We start from the raw sequence: 14,341 nt of genomic DNA on the forward strand, positions 1-14,341 counted from the left end.
CCGTCCCGACACAGCTCACTGATATTGTCGCTGCACGAGCTAGGATTCCAGCATTGGCTGAGTCGATGAAGACTCGTTTCACTCTTTTCCGCGGAGATCTCGATCCGAGCATGGCTCTGTCATGGATAGAGACTATGGAGCAGACTTTCTTCTATATGGCTTGCTCCGAGTGGGAGAAAGCAGAGCTGGCTGCCTACCATTTACGGGAGGAAGCTAATGCCTGGTGGATTACTCAGCGGTCTATTATTGGTGAGCGCAACGTCACGTGGACCAGGTTCAGAGAGGCTTTTGAGAGCCGCTTCTTTCCACTGTCTTATCAGATGGCTCGCCGGCAGGATTTTATGAGTCTGAGGCAGAACAACCGCACAGTGACCGAATATAATACTGAATTCCACCGGTTGGCGAAGTTTTGTCCAGAGTTAGTTGCGGATGATAGAACTCGCATGATGTAGTTTATTCAGGGATTGGATGGTTATCTGCATGTACGACTTGCCGGTTTAGGGATCACATCTTACTCTGATGCACTGGATCGAGCTTTGATGATAGAGTTAGCTCAGCAGACAGCATATCCGGACAGGAAAAGGAAGCATACGGGTCAGACATCAGGGCAGATCCAGCAGACACAGGCGACAGGACAGCATCAGAGTAGTCGCAGACGGTCAGGTCAGAGATCTTCTGGGGTATCTCGTAGGCCTCAGAAGTCAGGGCGGTCTTCTTCAGGACGTTCCCGATTTTCTCAGCAGAACCGGCAACCACCTCCCAGTGATACTCATTGTTTCAAATGTGGATCGAGAGATCACCTCACCCCAGCTTGCTCTCTGGGACAGTCAGTTTGCTTTTATTGCAAACTGCCGGGGCACCAGAGCCGAGATTGTCAGCTGAAGGCTCAGCACACGGCTTCCGGAGGGTCAGGTCAGAGGGGACAGTCTAGTCAGTCAGGGGCATATCGAGGAGGGCAGAAAGCCCAATCTTCACAGCGTCAGCAGGGAGCAGCTCCCTCCGCAGCAGCATTTGGCATGCTTGGACAGGAGTACTCCAGTGCTTCTGTAGCACCCCAGAGTTTTGCTCCAGGACCTTATTATCCGACTCAGGGGCAGTATCAGACTCAGTCCCAGCCAGCTGCACAGTATCAGTCACCATCCTCTCAGTCTTATCTGGCACATAGTCCAGCAGCGCCTCAGTGGCAGGCTTCTGCCCAGCCGCTGGCAGCATTACCACCTCCTCCTCCGCCAGAGACTGGTCGTGTTCATGCTATTACCAGAGAGGATGCTCAGCGGGCCGACGGATCCGTTTTCCGCGGTACGATTTCCATTTATGCATTTTCCGCTGATAATTTGATTGATATTGGTAGTTCGCACTCTTTTATATCCCGTACCTTTATGCGGGAGATTGGTAGATTACCTACTGTTAGACTGCAGTGGTTGACCGTCTCCCTACCGTCCGGTGATACTTTAGACGTCACCCAAGAGGTCAGAGGTTGCCCGTTAGACTTTGGCAACATGACACTTACGGTAGATCTTCTAGTATTGGAGATGATCGAGTTTGATATCATACTTGGCATGGATTGGCTGTCAGTATATCATGCTATCGTTGATTGCCAGACGAGGGTGGTCACCTTCCGGCCTCCGAACCAACCCTCGTGGAGTTTCACTGGCATCAGAGATGACGACATCTCGATTATTTCGGCGATTCAGGCGCAGAAGCTGCTGTCTCACGGCTGTCATGGTTTTCTATTATCTCTGATTAGTACTGAAGACAGCAGCAGTTCGCAGCTCTCCGACATTTCTGTAGTCCGAGAGTATCCAGATGTATTCCCTGAGGAGCTTCCTGGTTTGCCTCCCAGAAGGCCAGTGGAGTTCACTATTGAGCTGATTCCGGGAACCTCACCCACATCGAAAGCTCCGTATCGTATGACACCGAAAGAGTTGAACGAGCTGAAGGTTCAACTCCAGGAGCTTTTGGATAGGGGATTTATACGCCCTTGTGTTTCACCATGGGGTTCTCCAGTATTATTTGTCAAGAAGAAAGACGGTACCATGAGGTTATGTATTGACTACAGGCAGCTGAATTCAGTGACCGTCAGAAATAAATATCCATTACCACGGATTGAGGATTTGTTTGATCAGCTCAGAGGTACTTCAGTGTATTCTAAGATTGATCTACGATCCGGATATCATCAGCTGAGAGTCAGAGACTCAGATATTCAGAAGACAGCGTTCCGTACCAAATACGGTCATTATGAGTTTTTGGTAATGCCATTTGGGCTTACCAATGCTCCAGCGGTGTTTATGGACTTGATGAACCACATCTTTCTGGAGTATCTGGATCAGTTTGTTATCATTTTCATTGATGACATATTGGTCTACTCGCGTTCCGATGAGGAGCACGCACAACATCTTCGTACAGTTATGGAGATTCTTCGACGGCATCAGCTGTACGCGAAGTTCAGCAAGTGTGCATTCTGGCTATCTTCAGTCGATTTTCTGGGACACGTGGTCTCTAGCAGAGGTATTTCAGTTGATCCTCAGAAGATCGAGGCTGTCACCGGTTGGGAGCAGCCGAAGTCAGTTCAGGAGATCCGTAGTTTTCTGGGATTGGCTGGATATTACCGACGTTTTGTCGAGGGTTTCTCACGTATTGCTATGCCATTGACACGTCTTACCAGGAAAGGCGTGAAGTTCATGTGGACAGAGGATTGCGAGACCAGCTTTCAGGAGCTGAAGCGGAGATTAGTGTCGGCTCCAGTTTTGGTTTTACCTTCTGGAGAGGATGGATTTGTACTCTATACCGACGCTTCTCTACAGGGTTTGGGTGCTGTTCTTATGAAGCACGGCAGAGTAGTCTCTTATGCTTCTCGTCAGCTGAAGGAGCATGAGAAGAACTACCCAGTTCATGACCTGGAGTTAGCCACCATCATTTATGTATTGAAGATTTGGCGTCATCACCTGTACGGCATTACATTTGAGATTCTCACGGATCATAAGAGTCTCAAATACATTTTCACTAAGAAGGAGCTTAATCTCCGACAGAGGAGATGGATGGAGTTCCTGAAGGATTACGATTGTACCATTAGCTACCACCCGGGTAAAGCTAATGTGGTTGCCGATGCACTCAGCAGGAAGTCTAGAGGGACTTTGGCTTGCCACCGAGTTTCAGTTACAGACTTGGTTCAGGGTTTCTCTGAGTTAGATCTTGAGGAGCAGGGATTGACAGAGCAGGTTATTCTGGTTACCATGGTTGCTCAGTCGTCGATCAGGACTAGGATCCGAGAGGCCCAGGCTGGTGATCAGCATTTGCAGTTCATTAGCAGTCAGATAGCTTCTGGGCAGCAGACCAATTTTACACGAGACGAGGAGGGTATTATATACTTCTGAGGCAGATTATGCGTACCTCAGTCTCATCCGGTCTTACAGGAGCTACTCCAAGAGGCACATTGTTCTCGATTTGCGATCCATCCAGGCGGGACCCGTATGTATCGAGACTTGAGGCGTTCCTATTGGTGGAACGGCATGAAGAAAGACATCACGGATTTCGTAGCTAGATGTCTTGTTTGTCAGCAGGTGAAGGCTGAGCACCAGAGACCTGCAGGATTACTTCAGCGGATTCCTATTCCTGAGTAGAAGTGAGATCACATTACCATGGACTTTGTGGTAGGGTTGCCGAGGACACGACGAGGTCACGACGCGATTTGGGTAATCGTTGATCGATTTACCAAATCCGCGCACTTTTTAGCGATTCGGAGGACTGATCCCTTGGATCGATTGGCAGATCTGTATTGTCGGGAGATCATCAGACTACATGGTGTTCCATTGAGTATCATTTCGGATAGAGATCCATGGTTCACGTCTCGTTTAGTCTGCGGCAGCCTTGGGCACACAGCTCCGTTCAAGATCACCTTCCATCCATGAGCGGATGGACGATCGAGCGGACCATTCGGACTTTAGAGGACCTGCTTGAGGTAATGTGTTATGGATTTTGGAGGCGCTTGGGAGGACCGTTAGTAGAGTTTGCTTACAACAACAGCTTCCATTCGGCTATCCAGATGGCACCGTTTGAGGCGTTGTATGGTAGACCTTGTCGGACACCCGTCCTCTGGGATGAGGTTGGAGAGGCCCAGTTGTTGGGACCTCATAGAGTTCAGCAGGATGCAGAGTTGGTCCGTACTATCAGACGGAGGATGTCAGAGGCACAGGATCGCCAGAAGAGTTATGCTGATCGGAGACGCAGACCACTAGAGTTCTCTGTTGGTGACCATGTATTTCTGCGAGTTTCACCCACGAAAGGGGTGAAGAGATTTGGCCTCAGAGGTAAGCTAGCTCCGCGGTATATTGGCCCTTTCGAGATCTTGGAGAGGATCGGAGCGGTAGCTTACCGGTTGGCACTACCACCGTCCCTGTCAGGTGTACAGGATGTATTTCACGTATCGATGCTGAGGAGATACGTGCCTGACCCGACACATGTGCTGGCAGATATTCCAGTTCCAGTACAGCCTGACATTACATATGAGGAGGTTCCGGTACGGATTCTCGACCGGAAAGAGCGTCAGTTGCGGAACAAGACTATCCGGCTTGTTAAAGTCGGATGGCAGCATCATTTGGACGAGGAGGCTACTTGGGAGCTTGAGGATACGATCCGAGCTCGATATCCCCATCTTTTTACGTGAGGTATGTGATTCAGTTTACCGTTCAGCATTTATACTTTCTATATCTGTTGTTAGTACTTGATGATGGTAGATAACGAAATTTGGGGACCAAATTTTTATTAGTGGGGGAGAATGTAAAATACCGGAAAATAGGCGAATATGATAAAGGAATTTTCCGGAATTTTTGGTAATTTTTCGGAGCTCGTACGAACGAGTTAACGGGGATAAAACGGGGTCCGAAACAGCCTGTTTAGGCTACCCCATTTAAGTGAGGAAATGTTTATATTTACAATTCCTTTTTCTTTTATTTTTCTTTATTTTCTTTATTTGTTTTCTTCTTCTCTTCCTCGCCAAAATCCCTCGCGCGCCCGATCCTCCTCGCGTGCCCTAACCGCGGCAGTTCCTCCTCCCCCTCGCGACAAATCCCCAGAGCCACATCTTCTTCCTTCTCCTCTCCTCTGCCGCCATCACAGCTACGCCGCAACCCTCGGTGCCCTAGCGCCGGTGATCGCGTGCCCTAGCCGAGTTCGTCGATGCCGCCTTTCTTCTTCTTCTTCTTCCCTGTCTCGCCGTGGAGGTCCTAGTGTCGCGGCTTCCTTTGTCTTAGCCCCGGCCGACCGACGACTTTCCCTTCCTTCCTTTGGTCCGACGAGATACCGCCGACCTTCCTTCTGTTGCAGCCGCCACAGGGAGCAGTGCTGCCACCTGGTGTTAGATCTTTTCCTTTGTTTCGGTCAGGAATTTCCAGGCAAGTTGTACCGGCCAAACAAGCTTGATCCGGCTAGAAGAAGAGTATCGATTTGGAGGGTAAGTAGTTGGTTTAGAGGATTATACATTAGTAATTTTAATCTAATGTTTAGTAGTGAAGTTTTCCAGTGGGTATAGTGTGCTGTGGGTTGTTCTTGGATCCGGCAACAGTGGTGATTTTCAATCACTAATTCCAGCAGCTTCTTATTCTAGAACAAAGTTGTGATTTAAGGTAAGCTAGAGATCAACATGTAGTTTAATGATGGTTTTGAATGGTATCATTAGCTGGTTATGAGTATTATGAGGAAATTGAAATTTTAAAGGTAATGTGTTGAGGTAAGGAATAGAGGACTTGTTTCAGTTGTAGTAGCGTACACAGGAATTTGATATGTTTTGTAGTTGGACAATCATGTGTATGTTGATTAGGTTTATGTGTTTTTGAAATTAGGGTTTTGCCCTAATTTAGGGTTAAAGAATTTATTTAGCTATTTATATTAATTTAGCTAAATAATTGTATATCTATTGGATACAGGACTTTGACGCGAGACGGGTATCTCGGAGTCATATTTGGACTTTTCTTATCGGAGGTGGGTACTTTTGACTTATGTCATTTGATATACATAGTAGTGAATTTAACAAGTTGCATTAATTATGTCCTTTATTTGTTTCGGTTATTCACTACCCAATATCTAATACATGATTGATTGATTGCTTGATTTGCATCCCATGTATACTTTATTTGTTTATACATGCTTATAGGGGGTAGTGATATGCCATGCTTCACCATGTTCAGGACCTAGGTTTTTATACCTTCTGTGTACCTTTGATTCAATATGATTCGTTGACCTAGGGTGCACTTTTCTATATATATGGATTAGGTCAGGATGTTTTTATGGTTATTGTCATGCACCATTTGCATGATTGCATGCTGTGCGATAGTCTGCTCCATTATTGTTGAGCACATCGCCAGTTACATGGATCTGCACACACCACCACTCATGGGTTAGTGGTCGATTCAGGCAGAGTGTGTTGCAGCAGGGACTCTGTTAGGCACCGTTGGTCCGCTCATGGGTAGTGTGACACAACGTGTTATCCGGCAGGGATTCCTCCCCGTCATCGTGTACCGGGAGTTGAGAGCATTGCGCTCCCCCATTTATGATTTGGGGTAGGAGGATAGGTGTACTCCGACAGCATCCCGTCCACTCGGTCACTCATCAGGAGTAGTGACGACAGAGTGCACGGTTGTCACAGCCCTACCCACTCGGCCTCACTATTCTATGAGATGATCGACTGGCGTCAGGGGTGACCAGGACGCATCATTGGCATCATATACATGATGCATTTATTGCTTGTGTTTGTATTTGCTGCATTTATATGCTGCATATTGTTTGGATACCTATGTTTGACATGCATACAGGATTTCCCTATCCCTCGGACTGTTTGACCTTATACTCAGGTCCTGGTTAGTACAGTCTCTCCTGTTTACTTCAGATGCATTTTTATCTTTCTTATCAGGAGACTGTACGCATGATTAGTGTCAGGTGTTATTTCTCTACTTTGTATATCAATTGTACCTGCTGAGTGTTGGACTCACCCCACCTCCATTGTTGATATTTTTAGGTTGATGCTGTCAGGAGAGAGTTCCAGTTGCTGGTCCCTGAAGACCTCGAGGATATGATTGGTTTTCTTTTGGTTTTCTTTTCTGTTCTAGACTGTTTTGATCTTGTTATGTTTTGGATTATTTTACTTATGGACATGTATGGATTTTATTATGTCGATGGATTTGGATTTGGATTTATTCTACTACATGCCTGCCTGGAAGGCAGAAGAGGTGAGTTTGTCGTATTTGAGCTTTACGAGTGTAGTTGAGTAGGGTGGATTTCGAGTCAGAGTACTATTGTTTGTGATTACTATTATTAACTGCGTGGTTGTGACAGCCAGAGGCTGAATATCTATATAAACTGCGTGGTGATTGTTTTTATTTATTGTTATCATTCCAGCCACCTGTGGCTGAGGTATATGTGTTATGTAGAAGTTTCAAATTGTCTGCCGTGCAGGGGAGATGCTGCCGAAATTTCTTCGGACAGGGACTCCTCTGGGGCGTGACATTAGGATTTGTTTGGAGAGAAACGACTCCATTCTACTTCGGCCACTGTTTTCGATAGCAACCTCCTTCGGTAGCGGACAATAGGTCAAGTGGCGGCGCTATGAATTTAGGTGAGTTTTGATTGATGCTTGAATTTAAATCTAGATTAATTGGTGACATGGTTGGGGTAGTTAATCTAATTTGATTATGGATTCAATTGTTATGATTTGGTTAACTAGTGGTTGATGTTCAAGATCATTATCAAATTTGAGTTAATTGAAATTGAGGTGTTTTTTTGAGGAGATGAATAGGTATTCCTTTTGCTAATTCAGTTAGGATAGGGTTATTTTTTATTAAGCATCAATAAATGGGTAGATGATGAAAACTTGGGATCAAAGTTGTTAAAAAGGTTGATTGTATTAGGGCTAAGTGAAGATCGTGTTTCGATTAGGGCTATCCTAATTGGGATAGAGATTGGTTTAGTTACTTGATTCATGTGAGAGTAGCTAAATAATATCTATTGACGCGGGACTCTGATTTGGGGCAAGCATTACAACGTGGATTTTATCCTGATATGATCGACAAGTAAAGACGGGTACTTCTTACCTTGATTCTGTAGTTCTTTGAACTTAGTGCATGAGCTATTTTGGATAAGAAACTATTTTTACCTTGACTCCACTCTTATTTTCCTACGCTTGATACTTCCACTCAATCTTTGAGATATTCATTTCCATATCTATACAGTCTCTCGTTGTTATCCATGATACATAGCAGATACTAGATACCATGTTTGCTTGTTTTGACTATTGTTTATTTATGTACCGTATTGAGCATGCTGGCTTCATGTAGCATACCTAATTTCTGCTTATATTTGTATGATGATTGTTGTATTTAGCACATCATATCATGGCATTCATGTCAACAACAAATTCTCCCTTGCGGTCGAGAGAGTCGTTGACCAGGGCCGCATCCTCGGCCACTCGAGAGAGTGGTAGCTGGAGTTGATGCCACTTATCCTGCCGTGCTTCCACTCGGTCACTCATAGGTAGTGATAACTGGAGTTGTGAGCAGCAGGGACCCCGTCGTAGATGTAGCTGGTTAGCTACTATGCAACTGTCCACTCAGTCACTCGTGGGAGTGGTAGCTGGAGTGTTGTACAATCTGTCAATGACCCGGCCTCTCGACCATACAGGGGTCATGGTGCAGAGAGGTGGGCGGGAGTGACCATCCGTGCATACGTTGTTATTATACTTTCTTTGGCTGCTGTTGTTTACATATGCTATTATTGTTTACTTATGCTGTTGTGGTATACTTATGCTGCCATCGCTTACTGCTGTTGTTCACTTATGCTGATATGCTTACTTATGTTGAGATATACATCTCCAATATTACCCTTGTAGTTATGAGTGTTGGTTGCTACTCAGAATACCATCCTAGTTCCCCTATATAAAATTTATACAAGTATAGAACTATCCTAGCTACCCATGTGTTATACTGAAGTTAAATTTGGATTACAAACGATGCTTAACATTATTAATCCAAATTATCCTTCAAAAGTTAAACTTAGATTGGAAACGATACTTAACATTTTTACTCCAAGTTTAACCGATATGATCTTCCTAAGTTAAACCATATTACAGAAGTTATCAAATATCTATTTCAAAGATTGGCTTTCAGGTTAAACATGGCAAGGCACTAGGCCTTCTTGGGTATAGGATCATCCACCACTTCCTAGACAAAGTGTAACGACCCGCCTCCTACTGACTAGGCTGCGAGGTCGATCGTTACGTAATGCTGTGCTAAATTACTATTGCGGAAAATCTGGATTGATTAAAATTTTTACTAAACTAATTACTGTAAACTGAACTTAATATTCTAGGTGTACCTAGGAGTTATACACATGCTAGGGAAGGTAATCTATGCCTCTTGGATGACCTGCTAGCTGTAATCAGGCATTTCAATCGACCCATGGATCGATTGGGATGTCGGATCGATCCAGTGATCGATCCAGCTTGACACTGGCACAGAAGAAGACTCTGGATCGGTCGGATGACCGATCATCAAGCCATCTCGCTGCTGTAAGCGGCTGGATCGGTCCACCGCCCGATCCAGGAGTGCACTGATCGGTCGGTAGACCGATCCAGTGGCTCACTGATCGGTCGGCTGACCGATCAGTGAGTTGCTACACCCTCTGTTCGCATTTGGATCGGTCGGCTGACCGATCCTTAAACTCTCTGTTCGCGACTGGATCAGTCAGCTGACCGATCCAGTGGCACAACTCAACTCTGATCGATCCGTGGATCGATCGGAGTTTCTGATTTCGCACTGAAACTCTGATTTCAGCACTTGTTCGTGCCAAAATCTCACATTTCACTTATACAATCCATAAAATATATTCTAATGACATAAAGCTAGCATTCTAGACTGGATATAACGCATGGTTTACTAGTTCGTAGCATTTAACAATTAAAAATGCGTGAAAATAGAAATACTAAAGGTTCAATTGTTTAAGCTTGCTAGATCCCCTAAGGATCTTTTATTCCATGTTCCTGCCACACACACCATCTCTGCATTGACCTCCAGCTTCCTCTGCTAGTCCATCTTCCCTTTACCTTTATCTGCAGTATAAGGGAAAATAGTATCTGTAAGCTTTAAGCTTAGTAAGAAACCATCTACCTCACTAAAACATGCATACGATGCAATATGCTTTTAAAACATGCTATTTGAAAATACATACTGAATATGCTAAGCATGGCATGGCATACAACACATAGAAGTAAACTAATCGTGACAATAAAGCTAATGATAAACTATCATTTGTATCAACAGAAAACTAAACTGATCTGAACATAAACTGAGCTAGACTGAAGCTGAATTCAAACTCAACTAACATAACTAATCTTTGTGAGTTTTGAAAAACTAATAATGTAATAGATTAAAGTACATAATCATACTGCTAGTGGGCCTGGCAACTGTATATGCTATGCGCGCATCCTTAACTAGACCCGGGGTTGCAAATCCCGAACCTAGTAAGGTTTACTAGGTTATCTAAACCTAGGGACCGACTATGGGAGCCCAGCCCAGTGGATATCTAATCCTGTACAGTGCCACTGAAAATAAAATACTGAACATAACTACAAATTGCTTGTTTTGCTGTTTCTAGGTTGTCTGAACCTAGAGCTAGGTTATCTAAACCTAGAGGCGACTGTGGGAGCCCACCCATTGGACCGTAGTCCCATGTAAGCTGTAGTAAGGCTAACTAAGCTATTTTAAATGCTTCTATTGCATTTACTGAGCTATTAAAAATACTAAGTTGCATTTTACTAAGCTAATATTTTAATCGAACATCTAGTGTGCTTAAACTCTCCCCTCTATTAGGGAGACTACCTATAGGCACCCGACAACATCTAAAACCTCCAACTGAAGGGGGAAAGACGTGTCCGGCCCATCCAAAGGTACTCACTAAATCCCTAAACCTGCGAGGAGGGTTAAATACACCCTATGTGTCCGAAAAATCTGCATATAACTAAACTAATGCGTAGAAAACCCAAACGGAGCTACTTATACTGCAGGTGAGGGGTTTCTTACCTCGTACGCTAATTTCCTTACAATTCTATTCGCTAGAATTTCGATGGAGACGACTTCTCGGCGATCTTCTCGCGTCTAAGCGTTCCCCTCGCGAAGGAGAGCGTCCTCGTGCCAGAGTTATCGCCGGAAGATGTCCTTGGGGCCCTAGGGAGAGAACCCTAGGTCTTCCTTGTGGTTGGCGCCGAGAGAAGGAGAAGAGGAAGGGAGCGGCGTGAGGTTAGGTCTCGGTGGAGAAGTTGCCGAACCAAAATAACCCTTCACCTAATTAATTCTCTATTTATATTAAGTGGGTATTTCGGCCCAACTTAAACTCAAATATAAATGTTTCCCTTTCCTTTCAGCACGGCCCTGCTGGGTTCAACTGGTTACTAGAATTATCCATAAACCATAGGTATTGGGTTCAATTCCCGCCTAAGCTATTTTACGGTTCTAATTGTTTTTGCTGCTTCCGCTACTCGGAAAATTCCGGAAAAATATCTAAAAATCCCAGAAAAATGATAGAATATTTATAATGCAGTTTCGAGAATTTTTCGGGCGTTACACAAAGCCTCACAAAGAAATCAGATATTTAACTTCTTACAGTAAACTAGGTTTAACTATAGAGACCTCAATAGAAGCACATTATCAAAACATGAAATTGAAGAAATAAAATCGATAACAAAAATGATAACTTAAAAATCGATAACCTCTTGTGTTTGGTTCTTCAAGATCTATACAAAAGATGAACTAGTTATGATGCGGAAACTAATAACTAGTTATACCCTGTAGCTTATAGACCTCTTGATCTTCTATTGTATTCCTCTCCTTCTCTTGAACGTCGTGTGGGCGATGATCTTCCAAGATGAAATCCACTCAAGCTTCTTCCAAGACTTCCAAGATCTAGCCACCAACTAACCTCCAAGGGATGCTAGACAAAAGAGCTTCCTTCTCTTCTTCTTCTCCTTCAAGCAACCAACCACCAAGAGATTACGACAATTGATGCCGCCGGCCTCCAAGGAAGAAAACGAAAGGAGAAAAGTGAAGGACAAGGGCCGGCCACCAAGGATTGGTAGAGAGGAATAGAAGATGTGTTGAGGTGAGGCACCCCCTCCTTCTCTTTTATAATCCTTGGTCTTGGCAAAAAATGAAAGTTTTAAACATAATTAAAACTTCCTTATATTCCTTGCCAATGACTAAAAAGGAAAGTTTTAAAACAAAAAAAATTAAAACTTCCTTTATACTTGTCATGGCCGGCCCTATGCTTGTGCTCCAAACAAGGAAAGTTTTAAACACAAAATTAAAACTTCCTTATTTGTTTCCGGTAAGAAATTTTAATAGAAAATTTTCTCTTTTAAATCCCTTGTTGGTTATAATAGGAAAATTTTATAAATTAAAATCTCTCTTTTAAAACATGTGGATGGTTACAAAAAAGGAAAGTTTTATCAAAAATTAAAATATTTCTTTTAACTACATATAAGGAAAGATATCAAACATTTCTCTTAATCATTTGTAGAAAGCTATAAAAGGAAAGATTTAAAATTTAAAAACTCTCTTTTAAAACCATGGATTCCACAAAAAAGGAAAGATTTTAAAATTAAAATACCCTTTTATTTTAATGTGGCTAGCCACCTTGCTTAGGCTCCAAATTTGGCCGGCCATAATCTTGGCTCCATCCTTTGGCTTGGTCGGCCCTAGCTTGGGCTCCAAGCTTGGCTTGGCCGGCCACAATGAGATGGATAAGAAGCTTGGCTCTAAGTGGATATAAGGCTTTATAAATAAGAGGCTACAATAGGGACCAAGAGGAGGAATTGGTTTTGGTCTCCCGATGAGCTTGAGCTTCCCGTGTTCGCCCTGAACACCCAACTCAAGTTCATCAATAATAACTCATACCAATAAAGAGTTATTATTATACTACCGCACCAATCCCATATTACAATATGGGCTCCTTCATATCATAAGTGTGTTAGTCTCCCTGTGTTTAAGATATTGACTGCCCACTAATTAAATGAGTTACTAACAACTCACTTAATTAATATCTAGCTCCAAGAGTAGTACCACTCAACCTTATTGTCATGTCGGACTAAGTCCACCTGCAGATTTTACATGACAATCCTTATGAGCTCCTCAAGGGGGCATCATCAACCTAGATTACTAGGATACAGTTTCATTCTATAATCAACAACACACCATATAAATAATATCATTTCCCAACTTATCGGGCCTATTGATTTAACGAACTAAATCGCACCCTTTGATAAATTAAAGAAATAAATATTAAGTATACGTGCTTGTTATTATATCATGATTAAGAGTACGTACTTCCATAATAACAGAGGTTTTGTTCTTTTATGTAGTCAGTATAAAAAGAGACTACCTCAAATGGTCCCACTCAATACACTCATAGTGTACTAGTGTAATTTTATATTCAAGATAAACTAATACCAAATTACACTACAACCACTCTAATGGTTTGTCCCATTCCATCTTGATTGTGAGCTACTATTTATAATTTATAAGGAACTGATAACATGAACTTCTGTGTGTCACCTCACACCATGTTATCTTCAATATAAATTAAATAGACAACTACACTTAGCATAAATATAGACATTTGACCAATGTGATTCTTATTTTAAAATAATTATTTATACAAAAAGCTAGACTTTTAGTATACACTCTAACAATCTCCTACTTATACTAAAAGACTATGCTGCCATAAACACTACCATACATCTGATTCCCATCCCCTCAACATGTCGATCAAAAGCTTTCGCCAGAAGGGCCTTGGTGAAAGGATCTGCCAGGATATCTGCTGATGTAATCTTGGCGATAACAACTTCTGCTCGCTTTACGATGTCTCGTATGTTAGTTAGAGCCCTAGAGCCAATCATTTGATAATTGTTGTATGGACTCATTGTATCATATTCTTATATAAATAAAGGCATTTATTTTGGTTATTATACTTACTTGTATTGGTGCCAAATAACTAAGTATAATAGCGTCCTTGAGTAGAAGGTTCTTACCTATATCAATCGATTGGTTGAATCGATAGTGAGATGATATAGGGAACACTACTCTTAATCATTCCTAGTCAAGTATTAACATTCAGGGACAATGTTAATGCGATAAGACTAGCATGTAGGTCAACTCGATGACTTGATCTCACAAGTCATGGATATAGAGATATCAAGTTGACACATGGGTATGCATTGGAGAATGTATACTGAATGACCCGCCATGAGAAAGTATCATGGATTGTTATATGAGTATCATATACTTTCTCATGTGGCTATTAGTAT

The sequence above is a fragment of the Zingiber officinale genome, chromosome 8B, assembly GCF_018446385.1.
Source record: "Zingiber officinale cultivar Zhangliang chromosome 8B, Zo_v1.1, whole genome shotgun sequence".
NCBI classification, from domain to species: domain Eukaryota; kingdom Viridiplantae; phylum Streptophyta; class Magnoliopsida; order Zingiberales; family Zingiberaceae; genus Zingiber; species Zingiber officinale.